The 23,378-nt window shown below is 43.5% G+C and overlaps 1 protein-coding gene across 1 annotated transcript in view; it reads left to right on the top strand.

Moving 5' to 3' along the window:
• The window catches only part of UNC13C (unc-13 homolog C), a 1,145,854-nt gene that overhangs the window by 564,119 nt on the left and 558,357 nt on the right, over positions 1–23,378 (top strand). The gene's annotated exons all lie outside the window — the stretch shown is intronic.

Raw genomic sequence — 23,378 nt, 5'->3', positions numbered from 1 at the left:
CTATTTCTAGTCCTTTTATTCCCACAAGGTATAAACCGCTTACAGTGCCTATTTAGGATGTTCTTAAACATTTTCCATTTATTATCTGTATTCTTATTTCTGAGGATATTGTCCCAGTCTACCAGATTAAGGGCATCTCTAAGCTGGTCAAACTTTGCCTTCCTAAAGTTCAGTGTTTTTGTGACTCCCTGACAAGTCCCCCTAGTGAAAGACAGGTGAAACTGTACAATATTGTGGTCGCTATTTCCTAGATGCCCGACCACCTGCAGATTTGTTATTCTGTCAGGTCTATTAGATAGTATTAGGTCTAAAAGTGCTGCTCCTCTGGTTGGATTCTGGACCAATTTTGAAAGATAATTTTTCTTGGTTATTAGCAGAAACCTGTTGCCTTTATGGGTTTCACAGGTTTCTGTTTCCCAGTTAATATCCGGGTAGTTAAAGTACCCCATAACCAGGACCTCATTATGGGTTGCAGCTTCATCTATCTGCTTTAGAAGTAGACTTTCCATGATTTCTGTTATATTTGGGGGTTTGTAACAGACCCCAATGAGAATTTTGTTACCATTTTTCCCTCCATGAATTTCGACCCATATGGACTCGACATCCTCATTCCCTTCGCTAATATCCTCCCTTAAAATGGACTTTAGACAAGACTTTACATAGAGACAAACCCCTCCTCCTCTCCGATTTTTACGATCCTTTCTAAACAGACTGTAACCCTGTAAGTTAACTGCCCAGTCATAGCTTTCACCTAACCATGTCTCGGTTATTCCCACTATGTCAAAGTTACCTGTAGATATTTCTGCTTCTAGTTCTTCCATCTTGTTTGTCAGGCTTCTGGCGTTTGCGAGCATGCAGTTTAGAGGATTTTGTTTTGTTCCAATCTCCTCGCTGTGGATTGTTTTAGAAATGTTCTTACCTCCGTTCTGAGTATGTTTTCCTGGGTCTTCTTTGTTCCAGTCTAATGTTTTTCTTCCCGTCCCCTCTTCTTCTAGTTTAACGCCCTCCTGATGAGTGTAGCGAGTCTTCTGGCGAATGTGTGTTTCCCAGGTTTGTTGAGGTGTAGTCCGTCTCTGGCGAGGAGTCTATCGTACAAGTAATTCACACCGTGGTCCAGGAATCCGAATCCTTGTTGTCTGCACCATCGTCTTAGCCAGTTGTTCGCATCAAGGATCCTGTTCCATCTCCTGGTGCCATGCCCGTCTACTGGAAGGATAGAAGAAAAAACTGCCTGTGCATCCAGTTCCTTTACTTTCTTCCCCAACTCTTCAAAGTCCTTGCAGATTGTCGGTAGGTCCTTCCTTGCCGTGTCATTGGTGCCAACATGTATCAGAAGAAATGGGTGGACGTCCTTGGAGCTGAAGAGCTTTGGTATCCTATCGGTCACATCCTTGATCACCGCACCTGGAAGGCAGCATACTTCTCTTGCGGTTATGTCCGGTCTGCAGATGGCTGCTTCTGTGCCTCTCAGTAGTGAGTCTCCCACCACCACCACTCTTCGTTGCTTCTTGGCTGTACTTTTTGCGGTCACTTGTTGCTGTGTGCCCTTTTCTTTTTTGCTTGCTGGTATTGCTTCATCCTTAGGTGTGCCATCTTCATCCTCTACTAAGATTTGATATCGGTTCTTCAGTTGTTTGGTTGGTGATTTCTCCTTGGTCTTCTTGCTACTTACTTATCTTATCTTGTTGTCTATACTTTTGATTGTGTAAGCCTGTAATACAGACTTGTAAGCTGATCTTTCATATAACATAGTGTGCTCTTATCCTTGACTAGTGATGTTTGCTGATATGCTAATTATGCATTGGGTTATGGAGCCAGTTTGTTGACTTTGAACGCAGGTGGGCTAGCCGTCTCTGCTTGTTCTGAAGGAACAGCTGCCATAATCCCAGCAAGTCAGCAGAAGGGTGAGACTCTGCAATGTGCAATATCTTTGGGATATTTTGCTGGGACTGTTCTACGTGTTATCTGACTGTTTTGTGGTTCAATACAGCATTTTTAATATACTAAAGTCATTAAAATCATGTCACCCAAGTGAGTATAAAAAACAGAAGGGCCAAGTCTCAACCATATGTGATGGATTAGAGATACAAATGAGCCCAGAATAGGATTAGTAAAATTCCGACAGTAATTGCGGAACCACTATTACTGAGATAGGGATCACAAGGTGCTGTACCCAGAAAAATGAGAGACAGCAACAATCCCTATATCCTCAGGCGCATACATAGACAATAAACAATTTGCTTAGCATGTACTGTAAGAGATGCTTATTGTAACTTTTAAACAAGCTAAAAGGAACGGTCTCACCAATTCCATCAGGCAGGCATAGGAGCACCAGATGTTTCCACGTCCGATAAACACCCGGGTAAAGCAGAGATGACAATCCCTATGTCAATCCCTATGAGGCTTACAGTAAGCTATCCCCAAAGCTCCTGCAGGACAGCATAGAGGGTGGCAGGACTTTTTGTCCCTCCTTTACCAGGACTTAGCAACACCTCCTTATACAAGCAGGTTCCCTGATGACTTGAGCTTGGAAGAAACGCGTCGGGACGACAAGAAAGGGAGAGTGCAGGGCATGTGCATACAGGGGTAGCTGTGGACTGCCCTTGTAAGGGCAGGAGCTTTGGGGATAGCTTACTGTTAGCCTCATAGGGATTGACATAGGGATTGTCATCTCTGCTTTACCCGGGTGTTTATCGGACGTGGAAACATCTGGTGCTCCTATGCCTGCCTGATGGAATTGGTGAGACCGTTCCTTTTATCTTGTTTAAAAGTTACAATAAGCATCTCTTACAGTACATGCTAAGCAAATTGTTTATTGTCTATGTATGCGCCTGATGATATAGGGATTGTTGCTGTCTCTCATTTTTCTGGGTACAGCATCTTGTGATCCCTGTTTCAGTAATAGTGGTTCCGCAATTGCTGTCGGAATTTTACTAATCCTATTCTGGGCTCATTTGTATCTCTAATCCATCACACATGGTTGAGACTTGGCCCTTCTGTTTTTTATACTCATTTTAATGACTTTAGTATATTAAAAGTTATGTTTTATTTTCCACTTTTTTTCTTTGTTATGATTTATTATTAGTGGGATCATCTTGTCGGGATCACACTCAGTCGGAGCAGCCTTTGGAAGTGGGGAATCACCAGAAATAATACACAAGACACGTCTTGTATAGTGTATCACTGGGAAGTCTCTGAAGCACGCCTGCCTTCAAGGTGCTATCCCTTCTTTATATAGTTGTTTCAGTAGGTTTAGTGGTTATACAAGTTTTGCATGTTTAAACAAAGAGACAAAACAGGAAAGAAAGAAAAGAAAAGAAAACAGTTTCGTGGGCGGCAGTTTCACAACAAACAGTACAAAGGCAATTCCACAGACAAGAAAAACAGGATTTCATATTATAGCTAAAATGTCCTTGAATGGACAGGTCAATATTTATCACAAATTCTTTTTTTTTATTTTTGTTCATTGAGGTAATCATTTTTGTTCTGCTCTTCACAATCCCCCCTTTGACATATTCCATTCAAAACCTTGTCGATCATTTTAGTCATTCTTTTTGTGATATTACAAAAAAAAAACTTTATATTCTCGCATCCATTACACAAAATTTATTTGTGCATACCGAGATACCCTTGAGTACAACCTTGAATAATACATATATAATTACAATAACCATAACTGTATGTATTAGGCTTTGCATAATCCCGGTAACCCACCCACCGATCCCTCTGAACCAATTGGCCGGGTTAAGAAAAGAAAAGGTATCTGACCACCAGCTATCCTTATTTTGGTCATTGTCTTTGTCATACTGATCCCTGAGTCGTTGTACGTCTTTTAATTTAAATCTCATACTCATAGTACTATTCGGGTCTATATAATGACAGCAGGTGGGTCCGATGATTTGACACATACCCCCTTGTGAGGCAGTTAGGTAATCCAATACCAGGGTATGTTGGTTAGTGACTATTATAAGCTGATTCTGTACAGCTATACTAGTATTTAATATGTCCAATATATCCCAAATCTGATCATCTAGATAATCCGTGGCTCTAACTAATTTATCCCACATTTGTGTTAACATAGGATAAATAAAAATGGTACTAGCAATTTTGTTGGGAATTCCCATTTGTACTATATGCGGCCTCCCCGAGGGACGTGGTGAGTTATCTGCAGCTCTTTTATACAGTGTGTGCTTGGGCACGGCTTGCATATTCACTTGTTTATTTGAAATTATGAAAGTAGCCGGGGTTAGGCGTCCTAATGTACAAGTACCCTTTATACCTACGGGAAGCCATTTATATGCTCCTTCTCCGCATATCCAAAATGTACCCTCAGGCAGATCCCACAAAGCTGAGTGCTGCAATACCAATCTGTGAGCCAAATCCACAAAACTAGATACATTCTGAAGCATACACTAAGAGGGTTTTTGTCCCAAGGGGCTACAGTACCCGGCTGCGGGATTCCCACATACATGCATTCCGTTGACATACTCATTGGATTCATTACAAACCAGGTTCCCCGGCTTACTTGTACAACTGTTTGCATCACCTTGGGGGAACAACTCAGAATGTTCCCATTTTCTATTATGTATGTATCTTTCCAATACTGTAGGTTTGAAAGCATCAGAGGAAGGGGTGGTTGTACTGAAACTGAGCTGTAGATTTTCAGTGGGGACCTGTCCTAAATCAGTTAATCCAGTCTTATTCCTAGGTACCCATTTTCCTCCCTTGAATGCTAAATATTGTAAGTTGTCTATTTTTCCTGTAAGATTGCCCTGCCACCAAGGAAATTCTACCCATCCCACAATTGGTATGGCGATTGTAGTATTCCATAGTCTAGTATTGCCAGGTTGGTTGTTGGCCAGGTTGTCTGAACAATTAGGCCAAGCGAATATTTCTTCAGCTGACACGGGAACTGCTAGAAAAGGTATACTTGTGGCTGATACTGGTGAATGGGTACAGATCCAACAATCTGCCAGGGGTTGCGTATTATTTAACAAGTCATGCACTAATTTTCTATGATGTTGTACGAATCTATTGTTCAAAGGGGCTAGAGAATTCAGTCTTTCCCATGCCTCCGTTGAGGTTAACATTATTAACATCAATATCATGAGTCTTATACTGCTTTTTTGCAATGGCTTGCATGTATCCATGATGCCTTTCCTTCAAGCTTGACTGCTGTTGGAGTTGTTAACAGGACTTGGAAAGGTCCGTCAAATCTCGGTTCCAGAGTCTTTCTGGTGTGTCTTTTCACGTAGACTTGATCACCAGGTTCCAACTTGTGGCCTCCTTCGAGATTTTCTGGATCTGGAAGGGAAGCAAAAACTTGCGAATGCACTTTAGTTAAACGTTTTTGTAATTCTTGTACATAAGCAGTTAAAGTCTCAGTATTCAACATCAGTTGTTGTGGAAAATAACAACCCAAATTTGCTGCTCTACCAAAAAGAATCTCATGTGGTGACAGCTTAGCCTTCCCCCTTGGGGTGTTTCGGATGGAATACAGGGCAAGTGGTAGACACTCGGTCCAAGGCTTTCCTGTTTCTGCCATGGCCTTCTGGATTTTTAATTTTATTGTCCCATTTAATCTTTCCACTTTACCTGAACTCTGTGGATGATATGAAGTGTGAAACTGGTTTTCTACTCCCAACATTTTCATAACATTCTGGAATATTTCCCCAGTAAAATGGGTACCCCTATCTGACTCGATCACCTCAGGCATGCCGTAACGGGGTATCAGTTCATGTGCTATTTTAATGGCAGTAGTTTTTGCTGAGGCTTTACGAACTGGATAAGCCTCTGGCCACCCTGAGAACATGTCCACACACACAAGCACATATTCGTATCCATTGTACCTAGGAAGTTGGATGTAGTCGATCTGGAGTCTTTGAAAGGGATACAGTGGTCTTACATGATGCTTGGTTGGGGTTTTAATGGCCTGACCTGGATTGTGTGCCAGGCATATAGCGCATGCAGCACACATGTTCCGAGCAAAATTACCAAAGCCTGGAGCCAACCACCTTTCTTTTACCTTGAGCGTCATACCATTTGCCGACACATGCGTGGGCAGGTGGAGGTCACTTGCCACTGCGGGGTACCAGGCTCTGGGTAAACACAACAAAGTTCCTTTTTTCCATAATCCTTGCTGATCTTCTGCCCCTTTTTTCTGCCACTGCCCTCGTTCTTCGTCGTCTACCTGTTTCTGAGCTTCCTTCAATCTTTCCTCATCATCTTCAGAGCTATCTAGTGTGTGGGCATGATGTAAGGGTTTACGTGCTGCCTGTTTTGCTGCCTTATCGGCTTTATCGTTACCCCTGGCTTCCTCGGTGTCGAGTCTCACATGTGCAGCTACCTTTATCACCGCTATTTCTTTAGTTTCTTGTGCTGCCTCCAGAATCTGTCTAATGAGGGAGGCATGTTTAACAGGTTGGCCTGAAGCAGTCATATAACCTCTGGCTCTCCATATTACGCCAAAATCGAAAATAATGCCATGTGCATATCTAGAATCAGTGTATATGTTTGCTGTCTGATCTTTGGCTATTTTTAGAGCTTCAACTAATGCCGTAAGTTCTGCTTCTTGTGCAGACTGATTAGCAGGGAGAGGTTCTGCTTTCAGCACTTCATGCTGAGTTACTACCGCATAACCTGTATGAAATTGTCCATTCATATCTGCATATCTACTGCCATCTATGAAAAGTTCAAATGTAGCATTACAGAGTGGCTTGTCACGTACATTACATAAGCCCTGAGTCTCTTGTTCCATTAATTGTACACAATCATGCATTGACTTTGATGGGTCAAAGGAGTTGGAGAGTGCAGTTGCAGTTTCCTCAGGTATGGTACCCCCCTCAGACTCTAAAGGGAGCAAAGACGCGAGATTAAGAGTCTGAATCCTGGCAAAGGAAATGTTGGGCGGCAGTAGTAGGGAACATTGGAGACGGAGGTGTCTGGCCATTGAAATATGTTTAGGTTGGACCTGGTTAAGAATGCCATGTACATCATGAGTGGTCTGAACTAGAAGTGGGTGATCAAGAACAATCTCAGAAGCTTTATCTAATAACAGTGAAATTGCGGCTACTACTCTTACACAAGAAGGTGCGGCTCTAGCTACAGGGTCCAGATGAGCTGATATGTATGCCACAGGTCTCTGTTTGTTTCCATGTTTTTGTGTGAGCACCCCTGTAGCATGTGAGGATATCTCAGCTGCCATCAATTGAAAAGGTTTAGTGTAGTCTGGGAGTCCCAAAGCCGGAGCTGATACCAGTGCTGTTTTCAAAGAGGAAAATGACTGTTTAGCCTCTTCACTGAGTGAATATGGTGTGTTGGCAATACAGTCATATAAAGGCTGCATGAGTTGACTTGCATGTATGATCCACTGTCTACAGTGTGAAACAATACCTAGGAAAGCACGCAGCTGTTTGTGATTCCTGGGTTCAAGCATGTTACGTATGGCTTCCGTACGTTGAGGTGTGAGGTGTCTGATGCCCTGTGATATGCAGTGACCTAAAAACACGACTGTTTGTTGACAAGCCTGGAGTTTCTGTCTATTTACTTTACAGCCTTCTTGCGCTAGGAAAATTAAGAAATTAACAGTTGAGGTAACTGCCGTCTGCTCATCAGGGCAACAAATAAGTAAGTCATCTACATACTGTAGAATGACTACTCCTGGTTCTGGGATGAAATTTTTTAGCACGGTCTGCATTGCTTCAGAGTACAAAGTTGGTGAGTGTACCATACCTTGTGGCAATCTTGTCCATGCTAATTGTTTACCCTTGAATGTAAAGGCAAACAAATGCCAACAGTTCTTATGTAGTGGCACAGAAAAAAATGCGTTTGATAAGTCAATTACCGTAAAATATGCAGCAGTGCTGGGAATTTGAGACAGTAAGGTATGAGGATTCGGTACCACAGGGGTGACCGGTGCCAAAACCTTATTGATTTCCCGTAAGTCGTGCACCATGCGATATTTCACCATAGTTTCTTTGGAGGACACTTTCTTTTTAACAGGATATAAGGGTGTATTGGCAGGTGACCTGATTTCTACCAAAACACCTTGTAACACATAATCCTGAATTTGTTGAGAAATCGCCTGTTCTTGCTGGGCGCTGATGGGGTATTGCCTAAGCTGAGGTAATATGGTTCCCGGGGCAGTTTCTAACAGTATAGGAGCTACTGATAAAAATCCTACATCAGTGTCTCCTTTTGCCCATAGGCTGTCAGGAACCCGAGACAAGTCAATTTTTGCTTGTTGAGTGTAAATTTCGGGAAAATCCTCCATTGCCTGTATTCTAACATATGGTTCCAGAGTTTCTGCATCTTCAGGGATGGTCAGCATAACTGTGCCATCTTCTCTAAAATGGATGTTTGCATGCATTTTACTTAAGACATCAGTACCCAACAAGCAGGTAGGTGCACCTTTAGCAAATAAAAATTTGGATACAAAAGTTTTAGGGCCAAAGCTCACATTTAAAGGTTTTGTAAAGGGCAACGCCTGAATTTTACCATCATACCCTTCTGCATATGTAACCTTTGAGGATATATTGTCAGGATATGGTAAAAAGTCCTGATTTAAAATGGAGGATGTTGCTCCCGTATCTATCAGAAAAGGTACATTTTTACCCTCAACTTCAACTTGTATTATTGGTCTTCTAGAAGGAAGAGAGACCTGCATAACTTTCAGTCATTCTGAGCTGTCTGTTTGATCAGGCACTGGGTTATTTATCCTATTTTTGGGTACAAAGGTTCCTGAATCTATATCTGCTTTTCTCTTCCTACATTCCCTTTGGAAATGTCCTGGATTCTTACAGTAATGACAAGTAAACTTTTGATTAGCAGAGCCAGTATTAGCCTGTGCAATCCTTACTGGCTTAGAATTTTCTCTTAAGTCCATTTCTATCCCTACAGCTTTCTGTCTAGCCAGGTGTGGGTCTTCCAAGGTTCTCCAATCAGGGGTTGCGGCCTTAAGCTTTTCCTTCACTTTTGGAGACAATCCATCTATAAAGGTTTTTGTAACTAACCTCATCATTCCTGGAGCGGTTAGATCCATGCCTTCATCTCTGAAATTATTTTCTACACTTAGATAATATTCGTCTACTGATTGTCCAGATTTCTGAGCCACCACTCCCGTTGTTCCTCTCTGCCTCTGTCTCTCCCTCATGAAAACCATTAAGTGATCTACAAATTGTGTACCTGATTCTATCGTTTGTAAGGCACCATCTCCTGCTTGGGGCCTATGCACCTGTAGATTTGCTAATAGCTCCTGGAAGAGTCCAGGAGTCATTTTCATTCTACATAATTCTTCCCCATCTGCCCAAACTCCAGCGTGAGTCTGCATAATTTGCTGTATATATTGTGCAAATCTAACTGGACACTGGGTGGGATCTGGTGCGTTATGCAAGAGAGACATGCCTTCAGCGGGGGACCAAGGGAAATATTGTCGAGTTTGGTGATATCTAGTTCCCATTACTCCGTCAGCACCAGGTTCCCTAAAGGGTCTTGGTACTACCCTAACAGGGGCAAGTACAGCGCCATGTCTAGGTGTACCACAGGCTAGGCAATCATTTCTCCAGTCTGGATTTTGTTGTCCACAGTGCGGACATACCCATCCTCCTGGTCTGGCTAAACTTTGAGGTGGTGTTTGGAGAAAAGATGGGGCATGTGGGTTAAGGTATGGGGGTGGGGTATTTTTAGATTCCACATTTTGTTTTTCTCCACAGCCTGTGGGTCTAATACACCACTTTTTACTCTGTTGATTATATGTCCATCCCTCATTTTCTGCTACCCTAGAGACATCAATCAATGCTTGGATCTGATCTATCCATTTCTTGTCTCTTTCCTGAATTCCTTCCCATAGTTTTCTACTAAAAGCTTCTGCCCTAGTAACTCCAAACTTACTAAAAATCTTTTTCAGCCCCTTAGTGGCATCTTCACCACTTCTCTCCTTTATGATAGTATAGATATCTAATTCTTCTGGTTCCGACTTTGTTTGCTTATTCCCCATTTTCTTATCCTGAGCTTTCTTGCCCTAGGTGGCGTTTGGGTATGAGAATACCTCGTTACCTTCTTCCTAAGGAGCTAGGATGTCTTTTTCTTGCCCTAGGTGGCGTTTGGGTATGAGAATACCTCGTTACCTTCTTCCTAAGGAGCTAGGATGTTTAAACTGTGTTGATGTAAGAAAATCCTGATTCGTACACCTATAGCAAACAACACAAATGCAACCAGACAGAAAAAGAAAAAGAACATACAACGTATCTTGTCCCAGGCTAATTTATCTGTCCTGGGCTTATACTATCACATACAACGTATTCTTGTCCCAGGCTAATTTATCTGTCCTGGGCTCATACTATCATACACTTATCCGTCACCAGGTTTTTGTCAAAGACAGGATCAGAGATTGAACATAGGCGCGGATGTCTCCCCGAAAGGACGCAACCACGTTGCCCAGTGGGACAGTCACTTCTTCTGTTTCAACCCCATGGGCGGCTTATAGGGCTAGTCCCAACTTCCACACACCTTCTATTCACATTCACTCTCATTCAATGCCGTACTCCGTGAGGTGATCAATTCCTAAATAGTTCAAGAACCCGAGCTATAGGTATCCTCCTCTACTAGAACTACCCGCTAAAGAACACGACACAGAAAATCTTACGGACAGTGCAGGGCAGATATAAGAGATCTAACAGTGTCTCTTACCTGGCCAGGTTTTTGTTCATCTGCCGTCCATTATCCCAGATTCTCTTTTCGTTCGTATTCTGCCGGTGTTCTTGAAGGAATACACAGACCTCGGGTCCCCGTTCGGGCGCCAGGAAATGTCGGGATCACACTCAGTCGGAGCAGCCTTTGGAAGTGGGGAATCACCAGAAATAATACACAAGACACGTCTTGTATAGTGTATCACTGGGAAGTCTCTGAAGCACGTCTGCCTTCAAGGTGCTATCCCTTCTTTATATAGTTGTTTCAGTAGGTTTAGTGGTTATACAAGTTTTGCATGTTTAAACAAAGAGACAAAACAGGAAAGAAAGAAAAGAAAAGAAAACAGTTTTGTGGGCGGCAGTTTCACAACAAACAGTACAAAGGCAATTCCACAGACAAGAAAAACAGGATTTCATATTATAGCTAAAATGTCCTTGAATGGACAGGTCAATATTTATCACAAATTCTTTTTTTTTATTTTTGTTCATTGAGGTAATCATTTTTGTTCTGCTCTTCACAATCTGTATGACTCACATTCTATATACAGATTTTTTGCTTTGCTACTTCAATACAGCATTGCCACACTGTTGTACCCTCACCCTGTGTTTCCTGAGTAGCATTAAAGGGAGAGCAGGTGTTCGTTGGTACGATCTCTGATGCATGCGGTTTCGGCAAGGGAGCTGGGGCACCCTCTGACCCCCCCGTGCCTCCACATTATGGTGGCAGCTGTGGGATCCTAAGCCCAGTGGAACCGGGGGAGGTGCCAGGGGACTGGTTTTCACACACCGTCCAGGGCTCCACAACCAAAGAGGCATAAAGACAGACCCAGCACACCATTGATGAGGCATGCACAGCAGGTTTCGGATGACATTATGCCCACCAACTCGGCCTTGGGAAGAAGACCAGACTGGAGGTATATTCTCAACAAGAAATGGAAAATACAGGAACTGTGCCAGCTTCAACACATTGAATGGGATTTAATCCAGGAACTACGGAATGCGGAGGGCGCCATGTTTGAACACTATGGATACCAGTTATTCTCAACAATTACTTGTGGAGTTTATTTTCGCAAATAGGACATGGAATGTGCTTTCAAGAAATAGGATGATGGAAAGTTTTGTGTCATAATGGTGAGACCTCTTACATTCGTGACTGTGCTTAAAGACATGTTGTTGACTGTCCCGATAATTAGAGAAGGATGATTGAAATCTGTCTGTCTTGATGTCTGGCTAATTAAGATGGGGGATTGATGTGAAGACACAGCATTGTATCTTAATTACCCAGATGACTATTTTTAGCAAACCAAGAAGAATAGGCTGTTATCTATACTTTTGCTTGTGTAAACCTGTATTATTGACTTGTTAGCTGATATTTCATATAACATAATGTGCTCTTTGGTGACTAGTGATGTATACTAATATGCTAAATATGCATTGTGTTATGGAGCCAGTTTGTGGACTTCGAGATTAAATAATCAAGTAATGCTACTTGATCTCATCGCCATTCTTCCCCTTATCTGTGACGCTGGACTTAAGGACACTTGTTAAATCTAAAAATAGGTTACATGCCTCTGTATAAAGTGACTCAGAGACAGAGGGACTGGGATTGACAGATAGAGATTCTGCCAAGACATCCATACATCCAAAGGACCAGAGACAGGACAGCAACCATTTTCATGGCTCCATCACAAGGGACACAGATCTATTATTCTACAGGAAACAACGTAGGGGTTTCTGGCCTCGGGGGGAAGAATACAAATCTGTTTCACTATCCCATCATGGATACATTTGGAGAAAGCTAGGATTGGAACCCGCAGTCACCTGGCTTAATGGAGATGTTCTGAGAAGCCAGGTTGTGACTCTCGGGTCAACTGGCCTTGTATCTGAATGGACTGTCATCTTGCTACGCTTGTTGTTACCTCCTCCCTGTGTGCATGCCACTGGTAAGGTAACTGAAACTGGGATCTCTGAAGTACTGCCTTTGTTGGTATGATGATGCCACAATAAAGGATTTTGTGGCACGGGACATTGCCAATCAGATTTCTTCTTTATGGACATAACTAGATTGTGGCCCGATTCTAACGCATCGGGTATTCTAGAATATGCATGTCCCCGTAGTATATGGACAATGATGATTCCAGAATTTGCGGCAGACTGTGCCCGTCGCTGATTGGTCGAGGCAACCTTTATGACATCATCGTCGCCATGGCAACCATTATGACATCATCGTCGCTGTGCCCGTCGCTGATTGGTCGAGGCAACCTTTATGACATCGTCGCCATGGCAACCATTATGACATCATTGTCGCTGTGCCCGTCGCTGATTGGTCGAGGAAACCTTTATGACATCATCGTCGCCATGGCAACCATTATGACATCATCATCGCTGTGCCCGTCGCAGGGAAGTCTACGTCCTTTATGACATCATCGTCGCTGTGCCCGTCGCTGATTGGTCGAGGCAACCTTTATGACATCGTCGCCATGGCAACCATTATGACATCATCGTCTCTGTGCCCGTCGCTGATTGGTCGAGGAAACCTTTATGACATCATCGTCGCCATGGCAACCATTATGACATCATCATCGCTGTGCTCGTCGCAGGGAAGTCTACGTCCTTTATGACATCATCGTCGCTGTGCCTGTCGCTGATTGGTCGAGGCCTGGCGGCCTCGACCAATCAGAGGCGCGGGATTTCTACGTCGATGCTGTGCCCGTCTCTGATTGGTCAAGGCCTAGCGGCCTCGACCAATCAGAGACGTGGGATTTCCAGGACAGACAGACAGACAGACAGAAACACAGACAGACGGAAAAACCCTTAGACAATTATATATATAGATGGCTGCCTTTATCCCGGCGAGTCAGCGGAAGGGTGAGACTCTCTAATATGCACTATCTTGGGGGTATTTTCCTGGAACTGTTCTAAGCGTTATCTGCTTGTTTTGTGGTTCAATAAAGCATTGCCACACTGTTTTACCCTCACCCTGTGTTGTCTGAGTAGCGTTGTGCCTACTGTGATTGGTTGACTATCGGGATCCTGTCAGCACCGGCGCACTGCCTTGGCTGAACAGGGTGACTCACCCACGCTGCAGGAGAGCCCGGGGTAAGATGCCGCAGGGAAAGCTCAGGCAGACGGGACCTGAGCAGCATGCTGAGTATGACAGAGAACTGAAGGACCTACGATCCTGTGACCACAGGGGGCGTAGCTTAGCGTCCTGCTGCTGGAGATGAGTGCAGGATTCTACAGGGAACCTGAAGTAGAGGGGAGCTCAGGTCAGACAGGTAGGGGTCATACACGGAGAGTGCGGCACGGTACAGAAGGGGTGAGCAGAGAATAGTCAGAACGTAAGCAAGGAGTCATACACAAATATAGCAGCGCAGTACAAGAGGGACAGGCAGAACCCTAAAAGGGGACAGAACCAGATCAGAACCAGACGAGCATAAAGTAGCACAGGCACAAAGCACAGGCACAACAGGGTCTCACATACTCGGCCAAAGGTCAGAGTATGAACGACGAGGAATGAGCAAACAATGAGGCTATAAGAAGCCTCCCAGAATCCCATAGTGAGGCCGTCCAGATTAACCTCTGAACTGCCTAATCCCACAAACTATGCAGATCATGACAGTACCACCCTCTTAACGGGGGACCTCCGGACCCCCAGGTTTCCCAGGATGCCGGGCATGGAATGAACGAACCAGACAGTCAGCGTGTACCGATCTGGCTGGTACCCATGATCGATCTTCTGGACCATACCTCCTCCAATTTACCAAATACTGCAAAGACCCTCGAACCCGCCTGGAATCCACAATATGTTGTACTTCAAACTCCATATGTCCCTCAACCAAGACTGGAGGAGGAGCAGCTTCAATATCTTCACTCACCGCCCCCAAGGGTTTAAGTAAAGACCTATAAAAGACATTATGAAGTTTTAAGGAGGGAGGAAGATGGAGGCGATAGGTTACCGGGTTCACTACTTTGATGACCTCATAGGGACCAATAAATTTAGGTCCCAGTTTGGCGGAGGGCAATCGAAGATTTATATTTCGTGTGGACAGCCACACTTTATCCCCACAAAGCAGCGTCTGAGCAGAATCCCTTTTCCTATACGCAAAACGTTTATAGTTCTCCTGAGCTTTAGAAATATTTAAGCAAACCTTAGTCCAAAGATCCTTGAGACGACTGACCCCGTCCTCAAAATCTATTCTAGAAAATTAGCCAAAATGAGTGTTAATCCCATAATTAATAAAGAATAGTGACCTATTGGTAGATTGGTTTACCCAGTTGTTGAAGGTGAATTCTGCTAATAGTAAGGCATCAGATCAGTCGCTTTGCAGGGTAGAAGTCAGGCAACGAAGAATTTGTTCAAGCGACTGGTTGGTGCGTTCAGTTTGTCCATTGGTTTCTGGGTGATACGCTGAGGAAAAAGACAGAGATATCCCCAATTTTTTGCAGAAGGACTTCCAGAATTTAGACACAAACTGAGTCCCTCTGTCTGACACAATATTCATGGGGACCCCGTGTAAGTGTACCACCTGGGACCTAGGAAATATCTAGAGAGCGTCTCTGCTGAAGGTAAACTTGTCATGGGTACAAAATGTGCCAACTTAGAGAATCTATCCACCACTACCCCAATAACCGTATTACCATGGGATGATGGATGATGATGGAAGATTGGTGATGAAGTCCATGGACAAGTGAGTGCATGGCCTTCCTGCGACTGGCAAACGCACCAATTCCCCAGCCGGCCGGCAACTCGAGCTCTTAGAACGGGCACATATCCCACATGCTGCAACATGTTTCTTGATATCTGAAGCCATTAAAGGCCACCAAAAGGCCCTTGCCACTGCTTCCCGTGTAAATAGATCAATGGCTACACTCAACTGTACTAAAGCAAGGAAATGTGCGATACATGAAATGTGAATAGCATAATGGCTTAGGAAATCTATGAAACAACACATGAGATGCTTAGCACAAGATTTGGCCAAAAATTGTGAGCCCATCCACCAAACGTCAAGGTAATCTCAGATTGGATGGGTACCTGACCTGACTGCCTAGTGTGAACACTTACCTATGGCTAATAATATGGTAAAGCCTGCATTTATAGGAAGGTCAGAACCAACTGTGTTTGGATGTAATATCTGCTTCCCGTATGGCGGCCATACCAATGTGTGCACTCAACTTCGAATCATGGAACTCCCACAGAAGTTTGTTGCGCAAATGCTGCGGGACAAACAATTTTTCTACAGGTTTGGAACTTGGAGCCAAAGATTGAGCCCCCACAATCTCTCGCTCTAATTCTGATGACACCTAGGCAACCACAAGACTGAGTTGAAGAATGTGGGACGGCGGATCGGGAGCGGATAATGGCTCAACACTACACGATAAGGCATCAGCCTTTATGTTCTTAGACCCTGGCCGAAAGGTAATGGAAAACTGAAATCTGGAAAAGAAAAGTGACCAGCGAGCTTGCCTGGGAGTCAGTCTTTTAGCAGGTTTGATGTACTCTAAATTTTTATGGTCAGTGATAACCGTAATGGGATGAGCCGCCCCTCCAAAAAGTGCCTCCATTCTTCGAACGCCAATTTAATGGCCAGAAGCTCTCTGTTGCCTACGTCATAATTTTTATCTGCCGGAGAAAATTTCTTAGAAAAATAGGCACAGGGCCTGAGATTAGTCAGAGAAGCTGGTCCTTGCGACAAAACTGCCCCACCTCCACCTCGGAAGCATCCACCTCAACCACGAGTGGTTTGGAAGGGTCTGGTTGGACCAGGATAGGAGCAGATGCAAAACAGTTTTTAGCATTAGAAAGGCTTGTATAGCTAACAAGGACCAGTTGTTGACATCTGCCCCTTTACAAGTGAGGTCTGTGAGAGGCTTAGTCACTTGTGAAAAACCTTTAATAAACTTGCGATAATTCGCAAATCCCAAAAAGCGCTGGAGTCCCCTAAGGTCCCGGGGCTGGACCCACTCCACAATAGCTTGCACTTTCTTAGAATCCATGCGAAACCCCTGAGGTGAAATTATAAGACCAAGAAATGACAATTCCTGAACAAAAAATGAACATTTCTTGAGCTTAACGAACAATTGATTTTCTCTGAGCCTCTGAAGCACTGTTTTAACATGCAACAAATGGGAAACTCTGTCAACAGAATATATCAGGATATCATCTAGGTATACCACTACAAAATGGCCAATGAGATCCAAAAATACCACATTGATAAAATTTTGAAACACTGCGGGTGCGTTGGTGAGCCCAAATGGCATTACTAGATTTTCAAAAAAACCCTCAGATGTAAGGAAAGCCGTTTTCCACTCGTCCCCTTCTTGTATTCTTATTAAGTTGTAAGCCCCCCTCAGATCCAGTTTAGAAAACCATTTGGAGCCAGAGAGCTGGTTACACAGATCAGGAATCAACGGTAGGGGATATGTGTTCCTGACAGTAATTTTATTTAGTTCTCGAAAGTCGAGGCAGGGACGTAGGCCGCGATCTTTTTTCCTAACAAAAAGAACCCCTGCTGCAACCAGGGAAACTGAGGGTCTAATGTGCCCCTTACTGAGACTTTCAGAAATATAATGTTTCATAGCAAGGCGCTCGGGGCCTGACAGATTGAAGAGGCAAGCTTTGGGCAATTTGGCTCCAGGAATCAGATTGATGGCACAATCAAATGGCCTATGAGGGGGTAACGCCTCAGCCTCACTCTCAGAAAACATATCCTCAAAGTCTCTCAGGTACTCCGGAATACCCTCCAGACTATTAGAAGGCACAGAGACAGGTTTAGCGATTTTCACACAACAAATAGATTTATGGTAACAGTCAGCACACTTGGATCCCCACTTAACAATCTCCCCAGATTCCCAGTCAATCACTGGGTTATGGCACCGAAGCCACGGCATGCCCAGCACCAACCCTGCAGGTAATTTGTCCATGACAAAACATTCAATCTCTTCTGCATGGGGAGAACCAATTTTCAACACAAATTTTTCAGAAACAGAAATGATCCCAGTTCGGGTAATAGGAGATGAGTCGATAGCCATGACTTTAAGTGGTGTAGAAAGCCTGACTGTCCCTATCCCTATTTTCTATCATATAGACCCCTCAAAGTGACTTGAAATGTGATGTGATCCCTAAAATAAAATGGTGGTGTAAAAATGAGAAATTGCTAGTCAACTTTTAACCCTTATAACTCCCTAACAAAAAATATTTTGGTTCCAAAATTGTGCTGATGTAAAGTAGATATGTGGGAAATGTTACTTATTAAGTATTTTGTGTGACATATCTCAGTAATTTAAGGGCATAAAAATTCAAAGCTGGAAAATTGTGAAATTTTCAAAATTTGCACCAAATTTTTGTTTTTTTTTACAAATAAACACAGGTAATATCAAAGAAATGTTACCACTATCATGAAGTACAATATGTCACGAGAAAACAATCATCAGGGTCCGTTGAAGCGTTCCAGAGTTATAACCTCATAAAGGGACAGTGGTCAGAATTGTAAAAATTGGCCCGGTCATTAACGTGCAAACCACCCTTGGGGGTTAAGGGTTAAAGACCACTATGTCATCAAGGTATGCTGTGGCATACTTCTTATTCACCCCAGTTGGTGTATTTTGTAATTAACTTCACCCAGTTTTCCTCTTATGGGCCTTGCCACTTGGCTTGGAACTTGCTCTCCACCATGGAGAAAAGTACTAGCACCCAGGCTGGAACTGCCTCAGCCTCACTGATCGGTTATATACCCTTGCCTGTGCAGATGTTGACCATACAGGAGCTCAAATGGCAAAAAGCCTAGGGAACTTACCTAATGGAAAAGAGCAAAAACGGAAGCAGGTAGTCACAGTCTCGACCATCCTTCTCAATGACCTTTTTGAGCATGGCTTTCAAGGTTTTATTGAAGCGTTCTACTAGACCATCGGTATGTGGATGGTACACTAAGGTTCGCGGCTGGGCAATCTGGAGGACTCTACACAGTTCTTTCATCACCTTGCCCATGAAGGGGGTTCCCTGGTTTGTCAAAATCTCCTTCGGCAGGCTTGTCGTAGCAAAAATTTTAACAAGTTCCTGGGCAATACTCTTAGCCGAAGAGTTTCTTAGGGGTACTGCTTCAGGGTACCAAGTCGCATAGTCCATGACTAGTGATGAGCGAATATACTCGTTACTCGAGATTTCTCGAGCATGCTTTGGGGTTCTCCGAGTATTTTTTAGTGATAAGTACATGTGGGGATTCCCTAGCAACCAGGCAACTCCCACATGTACTTATGCTGGCTAACAGATGTAAATCATTCAGCTGAGGCAAGAAAACTAAATCTCGGAGCACTAAAAAATACTCTGAGGACCCCCGAGCATGCTCGAGAAATCTCAAGTAACGAGTATATTCGCTCATCACTATCCATTACCAGTACAATGTATTGGTACCCTCATGCAGACTTAACTAAAGGCTCTACCAGGTCCATGGCAATTCACTCGAAGGAAATCTCTATTACTGGTAACAGAACTGGTGGATTTTGGAAGTGAGAAGAGGGAGCGGTTATCTGGCAGTTGGGGCAGGACAGTAATTCAGGATCTCCAGGTAACAACCCGGCCAATAGAACCTCTGCAATATTCTCTCCTGTGTTTTCTCCACCCCCAAATGTCTCCTCACAACATGTGAATGTGCCATGTCTATAACCCTCCATCGGTATGGCCCTGGAACCAACAGCTGCTCCACTATCTCACCTCCCCTCAGTGTGGGTACCTGGTGTTAGCTTCCGGCTCTTTAGCAACCGTATCGATCACAGACACATTTTCAAAGGCCCCTTTTAGGGTAAGATCCCACATTTGAGCAGTCCTGAAATTTTCTCCAGACACCTCCGGCTCAGGAACTTTGGCCTCGCTGGTCACTGCTTTGCCTTCATCACCAGCTAGGACACACAAAGGGAACTCTTTCACCTCCAATTGCAATGGGGATTCATTAGGATTGTGCTGGCTCCTGACTGATATACTGGGCACCCCTATTTTCCCCACAATACTAAGGAAATCCTGAAAACATGACCTGTTGTGGGTTCTTGAGGCCTGGAGTTGAGAAATACTGGTCTAGAGGGTGCCACTTCTAAAATAATACCCTGTTCAATAAAGCTCACCTGTGTGACTGCCTTCAATGTTATTGTCACTAGAGTTCCCCTTTCAATAATAATGCCCACTGTGGGCCGCATCCCCATAAAAGTGAAAATTTATATTCACCTAATCTGAGCTCTTGATGCCCTAAATCCTCTTCTAACCTGCACATGAGTGGTTTGGCTTAAGAACTACAACGGAGTGACATCATTGCATTGAGTGCGTCATGAAACTGACATAGAATTATAGAATGCTAGAATTGGAAGGGACCTTCAGGATTCATTAAACTATCTCAGACAGATGTCTGTCTTTGAAGACCTCCATTGAAGGAGAACTCACCACCTCTGTTGGCAGCCTGTTCCACACATTCAGTAAAAGAAAAAAATCGGCACCGCTGAATTCCAGAGTCTAAACCTCCACTGCTTAATGTCGCTGCTATTGCCACAACTGCCTAAACAATCAAGACCCTCGGGTGCAAAGATCCAGAAATAATGTGAAATCCAATACAAGAAAAAACAGGAATGCACTCACCGGTCTGTTGAAGCAAAAAAATTGTTTTCCTTTATTGGGACATGTGCAGGAAACACCAGGGAGAACGTGGAAAAAAGAGGACGATGATCGTTTTGCGCTGCTGCGCTTCTACGGGTCATTAGGACCTGCATCCAGACTGATCTTGCACTCCTCCCATTGACCTTGCAGGTGGCAGTAATCAACTCTACCTGCCATAAATTGTAGGTTTAGCCCAGAGTGACATGTTTTGTCCATAGTTGTAGGCTGGTGGCCCAAAAGTGGCATGTATGGTAGAGTAGGACCCATCTGAGGGAGATCACCTTGCCGTGGTTGATTGGCACACATGAATTGGCTAATTTATGCACTAAGAATCTTCATTTCATCTATTACTATAAGTTTTTATGAAAAAAAATTGTGAAAAATATTTTTGAGAAGTATAATTCATATTGAATATTTGTCTGTGTTTTCACATGACCTAGATTCATGTACATGTGCTGCTGTGTTCTTTCTTATCTATCTATCTATCTATCTATCTATCTATCTATCTATCTATCTATCTATCTATGTATATATCAGTGAGACACATACAGTGGGGCAAAAAAGTATTTAGTCAGTCAGCAATAGTGCAAGTTCCACCACTTAAAAAGATGAGAGGCGTCTGTAATTTACATCATAGGTAGCCCTCAACTATGGGAGACAAACTGAGAAAAAAAAATCCAGAAAATCCCATTGTCTGTTTTTTTTATCATTTTTTTTGCATATTATGGTGGAAAATAAGTATTTGGTCAGAAACAAACAATCAAGATTTCTGGCTCTCACAGACCTGTAACTTCTTCTTTAAGAGTCTACTCTTTCCTCCACTCATTACCTGTAGTAATGGCACCTGTTTAAACTTGTTATCAGTATAAAAAGACACCTGTGCACACCCTCAAACAGTCTGACTCCAAACTCCACTATGGTGAAGACCAAAGAGCTGTCAAAGGACACCAGAAACAAAACTGTAGCCCTGCACCAGGCTGGGAAGACTGAATCTGCAATAGCCAACCAGCTTGGAGTGAAGAAATCAACAGTGGAAGCAATAATTAGAAAATGGAAGACATACAAGACCACTGATAATCTCCCTCGATCTGGGGCTCCACGCAAAATCCCACCCCGTGGGGTCGGAATGATCACAAGAACGGTGAGCAAAAATCCCAGAACCACGCGGGGGGACCTAGTGAATGAACTGCAGAGAGCTAGGACCAATGTAACAAGGCCTACCATAAGTAACACACTACGCCACCATGGACTCAGATCCTGCAGTGCCAGACGTGTCCCACTGCTTAAGCCAGTACATGTCCGGGCCCATCTGAAGTTTGCTAGAGAGCATTTGGATGATCCAGAGGAGTTTTGGGAGAATGTCCTATGGTCTGATGAAACCAAACTGGAACTGTTTGGTAGAAACACAACTTGTCGTGTTTGGAGGAAAAAGAATACTGAGTTGCATCCATCAAACACCATACCTACTGTAAAGCATGGTGGTGGAAACATCATGCTTTGGGGCTGTTTCTCTGCAAAGGGGCCAGGACGACTGATCCGGGTACATGAAAGAATGAATGGGGCCATGTATCGTGAGATTTTGAGTGCAAACCTCCTTCCATCAGCAAGGGCATTGAAGATGAAACATGGCTGGGTCATTCAACATGACAATGATCCAAAGCACACCACCAGGGCAACGAAGGAGTGGCTTCGTAAGAAGCATTTCAAGGTCCTGGAGTGGCCTAGCCAGTCTCCAGATCTCAACCCTATAGAAAACCTTTGGAGGGAGTTGAAAGTCCGTGTTGCCAAGCGAAAAGCCAAAAACATCACTGCTCTAGAGGAGATCTGCATGGAGGAATGGGCCAACATACCAACAACAGTGTGTGGCAACCTTGTGAAGACTTACAGAAAACGTTTGACCTCTGTCATTGCCAACAAAGGATATATTACAAAGTATTGAGATGAAATTTTGTTTCTGACCAAATACTTATTTTCCACCATAATATGCAAATAAAATGTTAAAAAAAACAGACAATGTGATTTTCTGGATTTTTTTTTCTCAGTTTGTCTCCCATAGTTGAGGTCTACCTATGATGTAAATTACAGACGCCTCTCATCTTTTTAAGTGGTGGAACTTGCACTATTGCTGACTGACTAAATACTTTTTTGCCCCACTGTATATATATATACATATATTTATATTTCATACAGCGCTAGATAGCAGAAATGCCGGTAATTCAATTGCCGGCTTTTGCTATCTCCTTCCCAAACCCGACATGACATGAGACATGGTTTACATACAGTAAACCTTTTCATATCCATTTTTTTGCATATTCCTCACTACTAATGTTAGTAGAGTCTGTGTGCAAAATTTGGGGGCTCTAGCTGTTAAAATAAAGGGTTAAATCACGGAAAAACTGGCGTGGGCTCCGGCGCAATTTTCTCTGCCAGAGTGGGAAAGCCAGTGACTGAGGGCAGATATTAATAGCCTAGAGAGGGACCATGGTTATTGCCCCCCTGGGTAAAAACATCTGCCCCAGTCACCCCAGAGAAGGCACATCTGGAAGATGCACCTGTTCTGGCACTTAGACTCTCTCTTCACACTCCCCTGTAACGGTGGGATATGGGGTAATAAAGGGTTAATGCCACCTTGCTATTGTAAGGTGACATTAAGCCTGGTTAATAATGGAGAGATGTCAATAAGACACCTATCCATTATTAATGCAATAGTAGTAAATGGTTAATAAAACACACACAGATTAGGAATAAAGTATTTTAATGAAATAAAGACACAGGGTGTTGTAATAGTTTATTATACGCTCAATCGAAATGACGACCCCCGTTCTGTAAAAAAGGAAAAATAAAAAAACAACAGCAAGGGGGGGGAGCAATAACCGTGGACCCTCTCCAGGCTATTAATATCTGCCCTCAGTAACTGGCTTTCCCACTCTGGCGGAGAAAATTGTGCGGGAGCCCACACCAGTTTTTTCCGCGATTTAACCCTTTATTTTAACAGCTAGAGCCCCCATATTTTGCACACACACACACTACTAACATTAGTAGTGAGGAATATGCAA

This window comes from Ranitomeya imitator, chromosome 4 (genome assembly GCF_032444005.1).
Source record: "Ranitomeya imitator isolate aRanImi1 chromosome 4, aRanImi1.pri, whole genome shotgun sequence".
NCBI lineage: Eukaryota > Metazoa > Chordata > Amphibia > Anura > Dendrobatidae > Ranitomeya > Ranitomeya imitator.
The sequence above is the reverse complement of the archived record's forward strand: the minus strand, read 5'-3'. Positions and strand labels throughout refer to the sequence as shown.